This window comes from Spermophilus citellus, assembly GCF_964194105.1.
Source record: "Spermophilus citellus genome assembly, chromosome: 9".
In the NCBI taxonomy this organism is placed as follows: Eukaryota; Metazoa; Chordata; class Mammalia; order Rodentia; family Sciuridae; genus Spermophilus; species Spermophilus citellus.
In genome coordinates this window covers 123,002,254-123,022,054 of record NC_138191.1, presented here as the reverse complement: position 1 = coordinate 123,022,054, position 19,801 = coordinate 123,002,254, and the positions used below count along the sequence as shown (strand labels likewise).

Below are 19,801 nucleotides of genomic sequence, written 5' to 3'. Positions count from 1 at the left end.
TTCTCCCCTGATTTCTTCTCCTACCCAGTCATTGTTCAAAAGAATATTTAATTCAATCTTCATGTGTTTATATGGTCTCTGTAGGTTTTCTTGATTTAATTACTTTTTTAGATTTTCTTTATTAATCATCCCAACCATATTTCTTTAGACACAGGAATTTTGAACTTAACTACTTAGGAGAAAACAAGTTAAGATTGCATTATCCTGCAACTCATTATTGCAAAGTGTTGCAACTTGCAATAGCTTGGAAAAGAGGGTGAGAGGGAAGGGGAATAAGGCAGGAAAAATAAAAGAAAAAAAATTAGGTTGATTAAGTGGAATTTTTTTTTAATTCTCTGGGATCTTGAAGTCCTTTCAAGTACAGTTCATTTCTGCAGATTATTTTTTTAAGTGCATACAAAATGGAACCCAAATGGAGAATCCCTTAAGAACCTGCAGAGATGCAACATGATTATCCAGTAGCAAGCAGTCCAGCCTTTGGTCACGGGCACTTCCTCCTCCATTCCCAAGAGTTAGCGGGATGAAAACATCTTCTCAGTGATTGTTTTCATTTATTTTTTCTCATCATCTGGGTGTGCACAGTTCAGCACCTTGAGGAAATAGGACGGTTTTGCCCAAATATGAGGAGAATGTGACTCTAGGTCTTAGAGCACTTGCTGTTGCAATGCAGGTAGTCCTGGGACTGGAGGATCAGGTTGATGGAGTTATCTCAAGCACAAAGGTGATGTAGCCAGTGTGGTCACTCACAGCAGCATCTGTAACTTTCAGTTCCAGAGGAGGTTCTCTGTGGCTAAAGAAGACCTGGGTGGCTGTGTGGCTGGCTCTGCATTCTTGTTTTAACTCCTGAATGAACACCTTTCCATTGACCACATTGTCATCATCCTCAAACACTGTGCTGAAAACTACCCATGATTGTCCTTTTTAGATACAACATACATGTTCTTGTCATCTCTCTCATGGATATCGGTCCTATTCTCTCCTTCCTTGCACTCTTCTTGGAATTGGAAGTATTTCTCAAAGACAGAGGCAAAGCAATTTTCACTTCAACATGCCAGCCTGAAGCACAAGAGAATTCTTGTATAACAAGAGACATAAATCCTGATTCTCGATTTATCAAGAAATTCCTGTAGCCAGGTATGGTGGTGCATTCCTATAATCCGAGTGGCTCGGGAGACTGAAGCAGGAGGATCATGAGTTCAACTAAGCAAGATCCTAAGCAACTCAGTGAGATGCTGTTTCAAAATAAAAGATTTAAAATAGGGCTAGGGGCTGGGGATGTTGCTCAGTGGTTAAACACTCCTGGGTTCAATCCTTAGTATCAAAAAGGAGGAGGAGGAGGAGGAGGAGGAGGAGGAGGAGGAGGAGGAGGAGGAGGAGGAGGAGGAGGAACTCCTGTACATTCTCTTTAATAACTTATCAGCACTATGTGCCTGAAGTTCCTTGTAGAATTTCAAATAAACATTAACCATCACTTTTGCTTAGTCTCCATTAGGATTTGAATATGATAAAGGACCCCATCAAAATCTACAAGTGCCACTCTGTTGCTTCTGGTTTGTTTCTGGAAGCTGTATTCTCAAACTTAAGCCTGAACACCTCTTTAATGATGCCGTTGTTCACCTGCAGCAGGATCATGGTGGAGGCTGCCTTAGGTTGAAGAAGGAGAAACAAGGGTAGGTGAGAGTGGGAAGAGAGGGAAGGATGGAGGGAGTGGCCTACTGCCCCCTGAGGAGGGAGGCTGGGGTAGGCAGTAGGTTAGGCAGAAAGGGAGAGGAACTGGGGAGAAGGGGAAGACTTGAAAGCTAGTGTATATATACACTGACTGCTTGATATTAAATTCTTATTTCATTTCATGATGATCTGATAAGATGCAAGGAATTCATCATTTTTTTTATTTGCTAAGAGTTGCTTTGTGGGCCTAAAATATAGTCTATTTTGGAGAAAGTTCTATGAGTAGCTGAGAAGAAAGTGAATTTGCCTGTTGTTGGATAACTTATTCTACCAATATCTGTAAGGTTTTATAATATTTTAAGGTATGAAGAATATTTATTGAATTTATGTCTAGATGACAATTTACTGGTAAGAGAGGTGTGTTGAAATCACCCAGGACTATTGCAATTGGGCTGAGTCTTTAATCAAATAGTGTCTGTTTTATGTAAATAGATGTACCAAAGTATTCACTATCATTTCATATTTTCATTGGATTTTTCCCTTTACCAGTATGAAGTGACCTTCTTTGTCTCTTCTGATTATTTTTTGCTTGATGTCTTTGTTGGATATGAGAGAATAGCTACTTCTGCTTGTTTTTGAGCTCCATTTACATGGAATATTGTTTCCTTCCTTTTACTTTCAAACTGTGGCCATCTTTGCCTGTAAGATGAGTCTCTTGCAAACAACATATAGTTGATCTTGTTTTTAATCTATTCTGCCAGTCTATGTTTCTAACTGGAGATTTGAGACCATTTATATTGTGTTATTATACATATAGATATAATAATTCCTGCCATTTTGATTTATTTCTAATATCTAATTTGGTCCAATTTCTTATTTGCTTAGCTAGTCTTCAAATGAGATTTGTCCATTTGTGAACTCTATTTTTTTTAAACAGGTTTTTAACATTTTTTTTTAAAGAGAGAGTGAGAGAGGAGAGAGAGAGAGAGAGAGAGAGAGAATTTTTAATATTTATTTTTTAGTTCTCAGCGGACACAACATTTTTGTTGGTATGTGGTGCTGAGGATCGAACCCGGGCCACAAGCATGCCAGGCGAGCGCACTACCACTTGAGCCACATCCCCAGCCCGTGAACTCTATTTTTTTAATACCTTTATTTTATTTCTTTATTTTTATGTGGTGCTGAGGATTGAACCCAGCGCCTCACATGTGCTAGGCAAGCTCTTTACTGCTGAGCCACCACTCAGTCCCAACTCTGTTTTTTTTTTTTAATTGATTCTATGTTTAGTATTTCCTTATCCATTTTTTAAACGTTTTTTAGTTGTTGATAGACATTTATTTTATTTCTGTATTTTTATGTGGTGCTGAGGATCAAATCCAGTGCCTCAACCTGCTAGGCAAGTGCTCTACCACTGAGCCACAACCCCAGCCCTCCTTATGTATTTTTTATAGTGCCAGCTTAATGGCCATGAATTCATTTAGTTTCTCCTTATTGAGAAAGGTTTTATTTCTTCTTTGATTTTGAAAGATAGCTTGGCTGGATAAAGCAATTTTGATTGACAGCTATTCTCCAAGATCCTCCTGGATTTTAGAGTTTGTGCTGAGAAAGCATTAGTAGTTTTTATTGGCTTGCCTATAAATGTGACCTAATGTTTTTCTCTTGAGGCTTTTAAAATTATATCCTTGTTAGGCATTTTAATTATAATGTATTTTTCTTTCTTTCTTTTTTTCTTTCTTTCTTGTCTATTTGAAGTTCTGAATGCCTCCCATATCTGGATGTCCATCTCATTCCTGAGGTTTGGCAATTTTTCTGTCATTATTTCCCTAAAGAGGTTATTCATGCCATTAGCATGCGTGTCACAACCTTCTTGGATTCCAATGATTCTTATATTTGGTCTTTTAATTTTGTCCCAGAGTTCTTATCTTTTCTGATCATGGTTACTTCTTTTCTTTTCTTTATTACTGTCTGAATGTTTTCAGCTGGCCACTCTGTCCTCTATATGGTCTACTTTGTTAAGAGATTTTCAACTGATTTTTTTTTAATGGTACAAAGGATTCAACCCAGAGGCACTTAACCACTGAGCCCTTTTTTATATTTTATTTAGATATAGGGTTCCACTGAATTACTTGGGGCATTGATATGTTGCTGAGGGTGGCTTTGAACTCATAATCCTCCTGCCTCAACCTCCTGAGTCACTGGAATTACAAGTGTGCACCACCATGCCCAGCTCAACTGAATTTTTTATTTGATTTATTGTGGCTTTCATGTCCAAAATTTTTATTGGGCTCCTTTTTAATATCTCTACCTCTTTATTAAATTTGTTATTCATTTCTTGTACTGACTTCCTTGATTCATTGTTTTTCTGTGTTCTCTTGGAATTCATCAATCATTTTTTTAAACATTTTTTTTTAAAGAGAGAGAGAGGAGAGAGAGAATTTTTAATATTTATTTTTTAGTTCTCGGCAGACACAACATCTTTGTTGGTATGTGGTGCTGAGGATCGAACCTGGGCCGCACGCATCCCAGGCGAGCGCGCTACCGCTTGAGCCACATCCCCAGCCCTCATTGATCATTTTTATAATCATTCTTTTTAGCTGTTTATCTAGTATTTCATCCACTTCAATATTTTTGGAGGCTGTTGCTGGTGAATTATGAACCTTAGGAGGTGTTATGTTACCTTGCTTATTCATATTTCTTGTGTTCCTGTGTTGGGATTTGTGCATTTGTTGGGATGGATTTCTCCTTTTTTTTCTTCCTTCTGCATCAGTTGGGGTTTTATTTTTTTAATACATGTTTTTTAGTTGTCAATGGACCTTTATTTAATTTATTTATATGTGGTGCTAGAATTGAACCCAGTGCCTCACACATGCTAGGCAAGTGCTCTACCACTGAGCCACAACCCCAGCCCCTGGATTTCTCTTTCACTTTTATATGTGGGCCTTTTTAGGGCACAGTTTATATGTGGTGAAGTGTTCTGGGAGCTGGGTGTGGTGGTCCATGCTCAGAATCCCAGCAGCTTGGGAGAATGAAGCAGGAGGACTGCAGATTCAAAGCATAAGCAACTTAGCAGTACTATGTCAAAATGAAAAATAAAAAAGAGCTGAGATGTGACTCAGTGGCTAAGCGCCCCCAGGTTCAATCCCTGATAACCCCACCCCCAAAAAGAAGTGTTCTGGGATATCAGGTTGTTGTAAATTTTTTAATATATTTCCAAGTGGGTTTTGTAACATGGTTTTTCTGCTAATTCTTTGGTGACAATTAGTGTTCTTTGATATGTATTATTTCAGAGCTTGAGGATTCCACTTTCTCTATAGGTTTCATAAGAGTGGGGTCCTTAACCAGGTGCAGTGGCCCATGCCTGTATTCCCAGCAGCTTGGGAGGCTGAGGCAGGAGGATTTCAAGTTCAAAGCCAGCCTTAGCAAAAGTGAGGCACTAAGGGGCTGGGGATGTGGCTCAAGCGGTAGCGCGCTCGCCTGGCGTGCGTGCGGCCTGGGTTCGATCCTCAGCACCACATACCAACAAAGATGTTGTGTCCGCCGAGAACTAAGGAAAAATAAATAAATATTAAAATTCTCTCTCTCTCTCTCTCTCTGTCCCCCTCTCTCTTAAAAAAAAAAAAAAAAGTGAGGCACTAAGCAACTCAGTGAGACCCTGTCTCTAAATAAATAAAATACAAAATAGGGCTGGGGATGTGGCTCAGTGTTCGAGTGTCTCTGAGTTTAATCTCCAGTACCTGCCCCCTTAAAAAAGGGTCCTTCTTGTAGATTAGGCAACTCTGGCATATACATTGGGGTATGTGGGGTCCACTGTCTATAGATTGCTCTTCTAGGCTTAACAACTCTATTTTTTCACATCAGACAGGTAATGTGCTGATGTTATAACAAGGTTTAGAGAGGGATATATCTCACACAACAGTGTAACCACCCAATCATCATGTTTATATACCAAAAAGACCACAACTCTGTACATTCTAAAGGGGTACGGAGTGATCTAGATTGCAACTCCTAGTAGGTGCAGTGTCTTTGCGTTAGGTCTCTCTGTTTTGGCTGTAGTGACTTCTAGCTCTGTTCCTACTTGGGGACTGTTAATCAGTTGGGGGTTTTCATCTCTCCTTTGTATTGTTGAGCATGGTTAGTGTGTGTGTGGAGCAAGGTGCACTGTCTCTCAGCTCAGTAGCACAGTCTCTAACCTGTCACCCTATAGTGCCCCCAGTAGATTCCGAGGACATCACAGAGAAGGGGAACAAACAAGAGCAATAGCAGCAGCAAACAATATACAGCATTAAAATGAATACCTGGTGCCGACCCTGACGTCCACAGCACGCCTTACCCCAGAATCAGGAATGGCAGGGTCAGCAATTAACACCAGCAGCAACAACAAATAGCTGTGAACTAGATCTAGCATTCAAGCAAATAGCAGGGTCACCTGTGCCACTTGCAGCCCTGATAACCTCAGCAATATGCGTGCCAGGGGCAGGAATTACACAGGCCCAACGGTTCTAAGAAATGTGGAGAGTATAGTTCATTAAGAGAAAAGAAGACATGATAGGAAGGTAAAAGAAAGCTTAGAACATTCAAAATGTGAACAGAGAGAAAGAGAAGAAAGGTAGGAAGCGATGGCTATAAAGAAGAAGGAGAAAAAACAAAAGAGAGAACAAGAGAATTTGGCTATTAGAGGGAGAAGAAGGAAGACAACTAGCAATGAGAAGAACAATTCAAAAATATCTAACCCTCAAAAGACAAAGCAAAATGACAAATGGATTTTAAAAAGACAAAAATAGATAAAAGGAAAATATGCACGAGTGTGTTTGGATCCACAAACTAATCAGCACAGCAAGAGCAGCCAAACCCAAAGGAGGGGTGGGGCTCAGCGGTGAAGCGACTGCCTAGCACGCCAGAGGCACTGGGTTCCATCCTCAGCACCACATTAAAATAAATAAAATAAAGATATTGTGTCCATCTACAACTAAAAAAATTAAAAGAAAAAGAAAAGAACTTCTTTTTTAAATTTCTTTAAGAGAGAGAGAATTTTTAATATTTATTTTTTAGTTCTCGGCGGACACAACATCTTTGTTGGTATGTGGTGCTGAGGATCGAACCCGGGCCACACGCATGCCAGGCGAGCGCGCTACCGCTTGAGCCACATCCCCAGCCCAAAAGAAGAACTTCTTAATGAAAAATGAAAGCACTGTCTCCAGGGAGGTGGTTGAGACAAGGTTGGATGCTGACCGCCTCTCTTCCCGTTTCTTCCTGGCTTATGTACACTTCAGAGAGAGCAAGGACCTTCCTCTGTCTGTGCTGCTCACTGAGCTGACAGCTGAAGTGACCTAAAACCTAGGCTAGTTGAAACAGCTCTCAGCCTCCCTTCTCACCTGGATGAGGTGGGACAGACAGACGGGGAGTACTGTCTTTGGAGTTTTGTTCCTACAGACGAGACCAAGGCTCTCCCAGAGAGGGGCTGACACAGAGTTCTAAAAGGAAAGTTTCAGCAGCTGGAGTTTCCCTCTGACCAACCCCTGGGACTCCTTCAGGTGGTACCTGCTCTGCAGAGGTTAGACCAACACACTCCCCAGGGGCAGGCAGATTCCCGAGCCTTGGATGTGTAGGAGAGGGTAGCAAACCCTCCACGGCGCTCTCACCCTCCACCACCCACAAACAGAGCCTTCTCAGGTGCAGAACCGAGTGTAATCATACCTCCTGTTCCTTCTCCTGACCCTCTTCAGCTGGCCGCAGGAGCCACCAGGCTCCAAGGGAAAGCCAGTTGCACTCCCCTCCATATCTCTGAGCTGAATCCCTCCAGTACCCTCTTCTCTGTGCCTGTTCCGGCGCACAGTAGGCATTTGCCGGGACATTTGCTATGACCTCTCAGGCTCCTGCCTCCTCAAGAGGGCTCCCGCCTCCCCTCTCTGCTTACCAGGTCACCGTGCAGCCTCTGGTTCAGCTGGGGACTGCTTCTCAGTTCTGCAGGGTTTTCTGTGCCAGATTTGTCCACGTGTCTCACGTCTCCCTTCTGTGGTGAGCTGGCCATTGCTATTGCCACTGGGTTGGCTCCAATGTACTCTTTCTTTCTTTTTAATGTTTTTATTTATTTATTATTTTTTAGTTTTCGGCAGACACAACATCTTTGTTGATATGTGGTGCTGAGGATCGAACCCGGGCTGCACGCATGCCAGGCGATCGCGCTACTGCTTGAGCCACATCCCCAGCCCAATGTACTCTTTCTTGTCTTCTGTTCAAAGCACCTGGTTTTCTGGTTCTCAATATTTAATTTCAGTGAATTTCCTCTGTCACCCCTCTCTGTGAGGTGCAGTACTCTTGCTACTTGACTCCCAAGCCACAGAGCCCCTGGAGCATGCAGCCCTCCTCTCTGCCATCTTGAATCTCAAAGGTTGAAAACTTCTGAGAGATATTTGGTGAGCACACAAAAATATCCATGTTGAGAGTGTACGTGTGAGAATGCATCTGCACGATTGGGCACCACCACAGTTCCTAACAGGGGAACTTGGAGTAAGGTGGATTTCCCAGGACATAAAATAATAACAAAAATGATAACAATTATTAACCTATTACATACAATCCTCTCAAAGTTAATTCCCATGTTTTACTTTGTTTCCTTGTTTTTTCTTTTCTTCTTGTATCTGCCAGTGTACATAAAAACACACTCTCTGCTAGACCATGAGCTCCATGATGATCTGGAATCATTTAAAAGTTGGTTTCCTACCTTAGGATCCCACAAAGAACTGAAAAGTACCCAAGAGCCAAATGCAGCTACTCTTCAGGGCCTGGTGGTCTTTATTTGCATATCCTGAGTTTAAGCCATTAGCAGACGCTAATCTTAGAATCTCAACTCTTAAATTCCCTTGAGAGAGAATTGGGTAGTCCCAGGCAGGATTGGGTGCTCGCAAGCCCCCATGTTGCTCAATTACAGGTTCGTGACTCCTAGGCTACATCTTGGAGCCTGAGTGTTGGGCACTACGCAACCTGCACAGCTGGAAGGCAGAAGCAGTAGCCCTGAGTGCCCACTAGGGTCCGCTAGGCTTCCAGGGACCTCTGGAGCTCATGCTCATGCCCAGAGCACAAGCATATCTCTAGAACTACTCTCAGGCACGCAAGGGCAATTTCCAGAGAAGAAGGTGTGGACAGACTTGATATTATAAAAGTTGATACTTATCATCAGATTCCCAAAGAGTCTGTGAACTCATAAAAGATTAGAACCTTCTAAACAGATCCATGCTAACAGCATGTATGAGAATCCATCTGCACTACTGGGCACCACCATATTTACCAAGAAGTGGGCTTGAAGTGAGGTTGGTGTCCCAGCATATGAAATAATAATGAAAATGATAATATTTGTCAAAGATTTACTTTGTACAGATACTCTTCTAAGTCCATGACATGTGATAATTGTTAGTTTTTCATTGCTATGACCACAACACCTGACAAGAACAACTTAGAGGAGGAAAAGTTTATTTTGGCTCATGGTTTCAGAGGTTCAGTCCCCAGTGGGGTGATCCATAGGTGGAGGCCCAAGATGAGGCAGAATATCATGGCAGAAGGGCTTGGAGGAGGAGTGCTGCTCCACTGTTCATGGTGGCCAGGAAGCAGAGAAAACAGAGAGGGGGCTGCAGGAAAGATGGACCCTTCTCAGACCTGCCCCAGCGGCCCACCTTCTCCAGCCATGCCCCGCCTTCCTACGTTACCACCCAATTAGTCCATTCAGAGTTGGATGAACTGATTAGGTTATAGCTCTCATAATCCGATTGTTCCACCTCTGAATATCCTGTATCAACACAGGAGCATTGGGGATTGAACCCAGGTGTGCTCTACCACTGAGCTACATACCCAGGCTTTTTTCTTTGAGACAAGGTCTCCCTAAATTTGCCAGGCTGGCCTTGAACTTGTGATCCTCCTGAGAGCCTCCAGAGTACCTGAGATTACAAGGCACGTGCCACCACACCTGGTTTATTATCTCCATTTTACTGATAAGGTAACTAAGACTGCGAGTAGTAAAGAACTTGCCCAAGGTCAACAGCAAGCAAGTAATTGTTCAGGGTCTGTGCTTTTAGCTCCCTTGGCCTAATTAAAATAAACCCAAGGCAAGGTAGAACGTGGAGAAGTCCAAGTTTGTCTTCCTCATTAGAAGGGCAAGGAGGGCCAAGGTCTTCTAACTTCTGTCTCTGCAAGAACCAGGAAAAGTCCTCCAACACCTCTGACCAAAGCCCACCCAGGAAGGCTCAAGTGGAGGCTACAGTGGGTTATCTAAAGTCTTTTGTTTTTCTTTTTTTTTTTTTTTCCAGTGCTGCTGGTGGAACCTAGGGCTTAGTGCTTGCTAGAAAAGTGCTTCTTCTATTGAGTTACATCCCCCACCCCTGAAGTCTTTTCTTGAGACTGGTAAGACAGATTTTGAATCTCTTTGTGTTTCTTACTAACTTGGGCAAGTCTCAGTTTCTCCATATAGACAAGGGAAATAACAATGCCTGTCAAGGGTTAAAGGAGAGCATGTTCGTAAAACACCAAAAAGTCAGGTGCTGTGGCCCACACTTGTGATCCTAGAAACTCAGGGAGCTGAGGCAGGAGGATTGCAAGTTCAAGGCCAGACTTGGCAATTTAGTGAGATCCTGTCTCAAAATAAAAGGAATTAAAAGGGCTAGGGATGTAGCTCAGTAGTACAGCACTGCTAAGTTCAATCCCCAATACCACTAAAACACACACACACACACACACACACACACACACCCCATAAGCACTCAGAAGATGTTGACTTTTTTTTTTTTTTAATGGTACTGGGGACTGAACACAGGAGAGGGCTTTACCACTAAGCCACATCCCCAGCCCTTTTTTTTTTTTTGTATTTTATTTAGAGATAGGGTCTCACTGGGTTGCTTAGGGCCTGCTAAATTGCTGAGGTTGGTTTTGAGCTTTCAATCCACCCAACCATCTTGACTGTGGTTTTTGTCTGTCTCCAACATGAGGAGTTGAAGAGAAGAAAATTCAATACAGTTTTCTGGAGACCTAGTTCTGTAGGTCAGAAGTTTGAGATAGGTCTTACTGGGCTAAAATCAAGGTGTGGGTAGGGCTATGCTCCTCTGGGGGCTTTGCCTTTTCCAACTTCTAGAGGCTGCCCGCATTCCTTGGCTCATGACCCCTTCCTCCCTCTTCAAGTCTGGTACTGAGATATGCATACAAATTCAGATAATCAGGATAGTTTCCCTATGTCAAGGTCAGCCAATTAGCATGCTTAAATCCAATTATGATCTTAATTTTTCTCTCACCATGGAGCATAATATATGTAGGTTCTGGGGATCGGGACACAGGCATCTTTGGGGAGGGGCATTTTGTGGTAAATAAGAAAGCTCTGTTGTTGGGCAGTGATGTGCAGGGATTTGAGTCATGAGCATCCTGTGCCCAGCAACCCACAGGGCCCCTTACTGCCTGCAGAACAAGAGTCCATCCTCTCATCCTGACAGGCAAGTCCTTTCATGAACTGGCCTCTGTCCCCGTTTTATAAACAGGTCCTTTCTGGCCTCCTTACCTCTGCTCTACCTGGCAGGTATTTTAATGATCTTTTTGATCTTTAAAGTCCTGCCAGGGTCACAGAGCTAGAGAGAGGGTGCCGGTCCTCTCAGACTGCGGGGGAGGATTCTTGCCAGCAGAGAAAATAAGAGACCAGGCTCCGCTTCAGGGCCTGGGAGTGCAGCTCTCGGTGGGAGTTTGGGAGGGATTGCTGCAGGGGACACGTTGCTAGCAAGAAGATTCCTTGTGATTTTGGACACCACCTGCAGCTCTCCTGAGAACCCATTCCTGGAGGACGTCACATGCACACACAGCATGCGCCCTGTGCTCCTCCGGAAGCCGGGTGTCATCTCACAACTTATTTTTGAGGGGACACCATCTCATTCTTACAGGCAAAGCTCTTTTTTTTTTCCCTTAAGCTTCCATCATTGTACACACACAGGAAATGTCTAAGATCAGAACGGAGCCCCCGTAATGTCAATCAGGAGGCTGGGCCACAGCGTCTGGGGTTTAAATGACCAGACTGTAGCCTGGTTCCCTGGACTAGGGGAGAGAGACGAAGAGTCCTGCTTACCTGTCTTTGCCCTAGCCCGGTTCACCAGCTCCCTGCTGTGTGACAAGTAATTTTACCTCCATGACGATAATAATACCGATTCTGTAAGGTTTGGGGAAGGATTAAAATGGAATAAAATCTAGTCCTTACTGAGGTCTCCGTGAAGAACGGCTCTTTTCCCTATTTCTGCATTTGACAGAGTAGCCAGCAGAGGGCAGTGGTGCTCACTTTGGGAAAAATAACCGCTGGAGCCCGGCCAGAGTTGGCCAGGCACACATCCCACGGTGGTGGGTGACCTCTTGGATTGAGGAACCACACATTCCAGGAAGGGTAGTGCTGCCTTGTTTGGGTCAACACAGGCACCAGCCAACACGGGGCATCTTGCTGGTCACTCTCCCCTGTGGTTGCTCGAGGACTGGCGCAAGCCTAGGAACCAGGGAATTGGATTCACTGGATGCACGAGGCTGTATATTTAACCACGAAGTCACCTAACTCTTCCCAGAATGGCTCCTGCTGCCCGCTGTGCAGCCCTCTCCTCTTTACCCTTTGGCAAAACTCTCCTTCAGGTCCTGTCCCCAATGTGACCACCCAGAGTCTGCTCTTCCATGGGGGAGTCCTCTGGACTGCTGTGCACCCCATTCCTCCCTCCTGGTGACATTTATAACCCTTCATTCAATGGCATATTTATAAGAGGTTTGACAAGAGGTCAAGAGCGAAGAGTCTTGCCTGGTGTGGTGGTACATACGTGTAATCCCAGTGACTTGGGAGGCTGAGGCAGGAGGATCACAAGTTCAAGGTCAGCTTTGGTGATTTAGTGAGACCCTGTCTTAAAATTGAAAAAGAAAAAAAAAAAAAAGGGCTGGGGAAGCAGGTTCCTGGTAGAGCATACCTGGATTCAATCCCCAGTACCACAAAAAAAAAAAAAAAAAAAGTGTAGGAAGAGTTGGGGATCCTCAACCTGGGTTCCTTTACTTACTGAGGGATCTTTTGTACATTCTGTGACCTCTCTGTTTCTTCATAGTAAACAGAGCCAAAAGCAATACCCATAAAAACCCACTTCAAAAATTTTCCTGGAGCCTGGTACGGTGGTGTACACCTGTAATCCCAGCAGCTCAGGAGGCTAAGTCAGGAGGATTGCAAGTTCAAAGCCAGCCTCAGCAACAGTGAGACGCTTAGCAACTCAGTGAGACCCTGTCTCTAAATAAAATACAAAAGAGGGCTGGGATGTGGCTCAGGGGTTGAGTGCCCCTGAGTTCAATCCCCGGTACCGCTTCCCCCAAAATTCCTAGAAACAAAATGTTTTCCTGAAAACTAGGGCATGCAAGACCTCAGTTTGCTTAATGAAAGTCTATCAAAACCTACTGGGCTGTGGGCTGGGGACATAGCTCAGTTGGGAAAGTGCTTGCCTCCCATGCATGAGGCCCTGGGTTCAATCCCAGCACCACACCCCCAAAATTTTACCAGGCCGCAAGCTCCTCAGGAGCTTACATTGTGCCCATGTTGTCTGATTCAGTGCTTCTCAAAGTGGTGTCCTCAGCGATTAATACCTTGTAGTTTATTGGGAAATGCTTATTTTCAGGTCCCACCCCTGATTTCCTGAATCAGAAGCTCTGATGAGGGGCTGAGGGTGTGTAACTCAATGGCAGAAAGCTTGTCTAGCACTTGAGAGTTCCATCCCCAGCACTGCACACAAATCAAGACAAAAGTATCTGGGGCCAGAGCTCAGAAATCTGTACTTTAACACGACTTCCAGGTGATTCTCTAGTACACAGAGGCTCAAAGCTATTTGTGTAGGTGTGCAAATCTGTCAACTTTGGAGTTTACATCAGAATAGGCTGTAAACTCACCAGAAGATGCAAAAATATAGTCAGTTCTCAAAAAATGTTTGTGGAACAAATACATGAAGACTCTCAGTTTTTCTAAGGTTCTTAGAAAAGTATCTTATATTTTCTAAATTTCAGCTTTATTCTCTCTCCCAGGATTGATGGAAGGATCAACAGGCAAACTAAATATCTGAATATACATAACAAAAAAGTAATGTCCCACTGTTGAGTCCTGTGAGAAACTCTCCTGTAGGACTCCAGAAAGGCCTGCTCTTTTATCCCTGATGTCACTCAGAATTTCAGGTCCCTCAAGGGTTCTGCTAGAGACCTGCACCGACCTGCCAGGCCTTGGCCAGCCACAGGAGCAGGAAGCAAACTCTTCCATCAGGTACACACCCTTGACAAGGGAGGAGTGGTAGTTATGACCCTACCCTGACACGGGATAGACATTCAATAAAAGTCTGATAAATAAATGACCCTTGTTCAAGAAAGCAAAGTAATTTCATAGATTTGGGGTAGACAGGCATGTTGTCTTGTGTGTGTGTGTGTGTGTGGGGAAGTCCTGGGGATTGAATCCAGAAGCCCTCTACCACTGAGTCACAACCCCTTGTCCTTTGTATTTTTATTCTGAGACAGGGTCTTGCTAAATTTCCTAGGTTGACTTCCAATTTGCAATCCTCCTGACTTCTGCCTGGGATTACAGGTGTGCCCCAACATTCCAGACTCCTTCTTATCTATTTTTGTCGGGGGAGGGGGTTGGCAGTTGAGCCCAAGGCCTCCTGTATGCTGAGCACAGGCTCCACCCCCAGGCCCCAAACATTGTCCTTCTATCTCACACTCAGCCCATGGAAAAGCTGAGAGTTTTGCAGCCAATGTGCTTGCTGGTAATGTCCTGGCCTTCCCAGGTCAATATGATTTGGCTGTGATTTTTCTTTTTTCTTCTTTTGCAAGGTTATATTTATTTATTTGTCATATTTTTTTTTAGTTGTAGATGGACACAATACCTTTATTTTATTTATTTATTTTTATGTGGTGCTGAGGGTCCAACCCAGTGCCTCACACGTGCAAGGCAAGCGCTCTACCACTGAGCCACAAACCCAGTCCCTGTAAGGTTATATTTAATTGGTTAATTGTTATTTCTGATTTGTGCCTCTATGTTTAAAAGAATTAAACTGCTATTTTCTTTTTTTGCCTTGTCCTTGACTGGCTGTATGCCTTGTGCACCTACTTAAAGTGTACAATTCAGTGGTTTTCAAAATATTCACTGAGTCGTGAAACCATCACCCCATCAATTTTAGAACAGGCTCATCATCCCCTTAAGACCTGTGCCTCTAGCAGTTGCTCTCCTTTCTTCTCCCCCCAGACTTCAGCAACCACGAATCTACTTTGTTTCTCCAGATTTGCTTACTCCGTCCATAGAACTGAGACCATGTAATTTGCATGGAGCTTCTTTTGCTTAGCACGTGTTCAACATTCATCTCTATTTTAGCATGTGTCAGAACTTCATGTCTTTTCATTGCTGAGTAATATTCCACTGGATAGACACATTTTATTTACCCATTCGCCAGTTGATAGACGTTTGAGCCATTTCAATTTTGGACTCTTGTGAATGATGCTGCTATGAATATTTAGGTATTTTAGGTAGACATAAGTTTCCAGTTTTCTCAGGTATATACGTAGGGGTGCAATTAGGGGGTCACATGGTGCTTCTGTTTAAACTTTTGAGGAATGAACAAACTTTCTTTTCCTGAGTGTCTGCAATTTTAGTCTCACTAGCATTTTTTAATATTTATTTTTTTAGTTTTAGGTGGACACAATATTTTTTTAAATATTTATTTATTTATTTTTTAGTTCTCAGCGGACACAACATCTTTGTTTGTATGTGGTGCTGAGGATCGAACCTGGGCCGCACGCATGCCAGGCGAGCGCACTACCGCTTGAGCCACATCCCCAGCCCCAATATCTTTATTTTTCATTTACGTGGTGCTGAGGATTGAACCCAGTGCCTCGTGCATGCTGGGTGAGCATTCTACCACTGAGCCACAACCCCAGCCTCTCACTAGCAGTTTTTGAGGCTTCCAATGTCTCCACATCCATGCCATGGCTTGTTATTTACTCTTTTCTCATTACTAGTGGGTGTGAGGTGGTATCTTTACTTCTGATTTATGTTTCCCTGATGGTAATGATATTAGAAATTATTTTACTCACTTATTGTCCATTTTTATATCTTCTTTGGAAAAACGTCTATTCTAATCCTTTGTTTTTTGGCACTGGGGATTGAACACAGGAGTGCTGCTCTACCACGGAGCTATATCCCCAGTCCCTTTTATTTCTGATCTGAGGCTGGCCTCAAACTTGCAGTCCTTCTGCCTCAGTTTCGGGAACCACTGGGATGATGGACGTGTGCCACTGTACCCAGCCATTGGTTCTGATTTTTTGAAAAATAGATTCCTTAGGCCGGGCACAGTGGCCCACACTTGTAACCTCAGTGACTTAGGAGGCTGAGGCGGAGGATCACAAGTTCAAACCCAGTCTCAGCAACTTAGCGAGGCCCAGAGCACTCAGCAAGTCTCTGTCTCTAATACAATATAAAAAAGGGCTGAGGATGTGACTCAGTGGTTGAGTGTCCCTGGATTCAACCCCTGGTACAAAAAAAAAAAAAAAAAAAAAAAAAAAAAAAGATTCTTAAGGATTCTATGAAAGATTTTGCTATCTGCACTTATTTCTTACTATCAACCTGGATGCCTCCTCCTATCTCCCATTTTCTTGCCTAATTGTCCTAGCTAGAATTTTCAGTACAAGTTGAATAGAAATGAAAGGAGCGGACATCCTCGTCTGGCTTCTGATCTTAGAAGGAAACACCATTGACCAGGTGTGGTGGCACATGCCTGTAATCCCAGCTGCTGGGGAGGATGGCAAGCTCAAGGTTTGTGTCTATCAAGGTGACATGACTTTGTCCTTTATTCTTTTGATATGGTGTATTAATTGAATTTTGGATATTAAACCAAACTTGCATTCCTGGGACAAATTTCATGAGGTATAATTCTTATTTATGTTGCTGCATTTGGTTTCCTAGGATTTTGTTGAGGATTTTTGCGTATCTATTCTTTCTAAAATATATGTGTATCTATATGTATGTGTGTGTGTGTGTGTGTGTGTGTGTGTGTGTGTGTGTATATATATATATATATATATATATATATATACATACATATTTGCAGTTGAACACAATGCTTTTGTTTTGTTTATTTTTATGTGGTGCTGAGGATCGAACCCAGTACCTCACACATGCTAGGTGAGTGCTCTACCACTGAGCCACAACCCCAGCCCTGCATATCTATTCTTAGGAGCTCTCATGCATATTTACAGTTTTCCCCACCCTGAACATTTCACATAAATGTCATTATATAATGTGATTTGTGTGATTGGCTCCTTTCACTTAGTCTGATATTTTGGGGGCCATATTGTAGTCTGTATCAGTTCTTCATTCCTTTTTTGACTAAATAGTGTTCCACTTTATGGACCTAATAATTTTGTCTGTTCCCAGTTGATGCATATTTTGTTCTTTCCAATTTGGGTCTATTTTGAATAATGTTGCCGTGAACACTATGTACAATCTTGTTTTTATTTCTCTTAGGTAGACCCCCTAGAATTATTAAATCCTGTGATTATTTTGTGCATCTTTTCATTTTTTTCCCTTCTTTTTGCAGTGCTAGGGTACCTCCCACATGCTAGGCAAGAACTCCACTACTAAGCCAGTTCCCAACCCCAGCCCTTGTCTGTGGGTGTGTGTGTGGGAGGGGGTGTAACCAGGGATACTTTACCACTGAGCTACATCCCCAGCCTTTGAGACAGGGTCTCAAATAAGTCGCCAGGCTGGCCTCAAACTTGCAGTTCTCCTGCCTTATTTTCCCAAGTCACTGGGATTCCAGGTGGGCACCACTGTGCCCAGCCTATCTTCTTGAGGAGCAGTCAAACTGTTTCCAAAGTGGCTGGCACTGTCTCATATCCCCACCAATGACGTATCAGGGTTACCTGGGTTCAGATTCTCTTTATCCACCAAGTGGCAATGACTTCATAGTTGTTGTGGGTGTTAAATGAGATGATGTTGTGTGAAGGACCGCGCTGAGCCCAGACATAACGCAAAGGCTTAATCTCTACACAGCCCCTGTCCTGTGAGTGCCCCAACCTCAGGCCCTGCTGCACTGGCCTGGACGGGTTCACCCTCAAGCCTTCTGTGCGAACTGACTTCTTGGTGTCAAACTCCAGGCCCTCCTCGTTAGTCGGCTAGTCTTTGTGGTCTGACAGAACCCCCAGACTTGGTCCCCTGACCCCAATGCCCTCCGGGTCTGTGTCAACCTTTTGGGGGCTTTCTGGGTCATTCTTTTTGGCTCTTAGCTGTCAGTGTCCCAGGGGCAGCAGGCAATGTCCTGTGATATCTGCCCTTGTCTGCGGAGACAGGACAGAAAGTATTGATTGCTCTGCCAGGAACTGGGGTCCCCTCTAAGATGTTGCTCAGGCCAGGTGCAGTGGCGCATGCCTGTAATCCCAGCGGCTTGGGAGACAGACGGGAGGAGGATCGCGTATTCAGAGAGTCTCAGCAATGGCGAGACGCTAAGCAACGCAGTGAGACCCTGCCTCTAAACAAAATACAAATAGGGCTGTGGATGTGGCTCAGTGGTCAAGTGCCCCTGAGTTCAATCCCCAGTACCAAAAAAAAAAAAAAAAAAGACATTGCTCAGCTGTTACTTTCTTTTAGGAGGCCTTCCCTAATGACCCCTCCCCACTGTCTCATTAGTAATCACACTTCTGTCTTGAAGCCGGCTGAGGGGGCCGGGTCTCACCTCCATCTCCCCACTGCCTAACACGTAATAGACAATAACCCACAGATAACCAATCTGTACATGAAGCACTAATGAGGACGTGTTAGTGATGAGACCCCGAAAGGCTCCTGAACCTGCCCTTGGGGATAAGCAGGCACCTGCTTGGTGGAAATGGAGCACAGGGCATCCTGGGTACAGTGAAGAGCGTGTGTACAGGCCCAGAAGAGGGGACATGGATATTGAGGGCCGTGTGGCTGTGCATGGTGGGAAGGAGCGGCCAAGGGAGCTGGAGTGGTAGGGTAGGTGGACTGTGAGGTCAAGGATGGAGCGAAGGTCTTCCTGAGGGAACAGAGGAGCATTAAGTAGAGGGGCCTGCTGAGGACACTTTGGAAAGCTCTCTGGGTAGAGGAGGGCATATGCCCTCAAACTTCTGGTCCTGCCCCTAAGTTGTCTCCAGGTGACCCCAGGTCTGCTGGTCTGGGGACTCCACTCAGAACCACTGGTGCAGAGGACAATATGGAAGAGAGCATCAAACCAAAGAGAAGATTAGGGAAATCATTGGCATAGCCCAGGGGAGGGTGACGGAGGCAGGGTGGTCACATTTCCGGTCTGGGTGCTGCTAACCTCTTGATGTCCTGATGCTGAGATTTCAGGTATGGAGATAAGCCAGGGTGGGGTGGGGGGAGGCTGCCTCTGGGTAAACACATGCTCCTGGCATGGTACCCCACCCCCACCTGCAGGGGACCAGACCCACAGTTGATAATGAGTGTAACTCAGAAAGCAGGACAAGGACAAGCATCCAGAGTTCCCAGGCTGCCATGCTTTAATGCCCAAACATCTCAACACAAGGAGGCCCCGCTGGTACTCAAAAAGGAGGACCCAAGGAGCGTGGCCCAGAGGTGAATGACCCGCATGGAGTCCCAGGCACAGGGACCAAGTTCCCTCTGGCCAGTTCACCCTCAAGACAAATGACAGTTGCAAGGCTTTTTCATGTCGCCCAGCAGCCAGTAGGCTAGCTGGGCCTGTGGCCATCCTGGTCACTGAGGGCCCTCATGGGAGAACACGGTCCCAGGATGAGGCAGGACCTCAGGATACAATGACAAGAACCGGGAAGACATTTCCAAACAACCCCAAAGGCTTTCTCTTCAAATGCGCTAAGCCACACAACACTGGGGTACCTGGTGCACCCAGATTCACTCTAACCCTAAACACTGTGTAGAACAAAGCAGAGAACACCACAGGCTGGGAAAGGGACAAAGTCAAGCCACCCCACGGCCAGCTCCCTCTTCCCTGCAGCCATAGCTGACCACCTACCGTGGAGAAGGGAATCCTGACACCTTCATTGGTGTTGGTTAGGAAAGCTCTTTGAATCTTCAAGTCTACTAACAATTTAATGCTACTCAGTCCCCTGAGTCCCCAAG

General features: G+C 44.4%; 1 pseudogene across 1 annotated transcript; it reads right to left on the bottom strand.

Moving 5' to 3' along the window:
• Positions 1-512: 512 nt before the first annotated feature.
• Positions 513-7,696, bottom strand: LOC308656812 (actin-related protein 2/3 complex subunit 2-like; annotated as a pseudogene). The gene is made up of 3 exons: positions 7,583-7,696; positions 1,594-1,644; positions 513-1,056 (listed from the first exon to the last, which is right to left on the bottom strand). The product of its transcript is annotated as an actin-related protein 2/3 complex subunit 2-like (transcript).
• Positions 7,697-19,801: the final 12,105 nt, after the last annotated feature.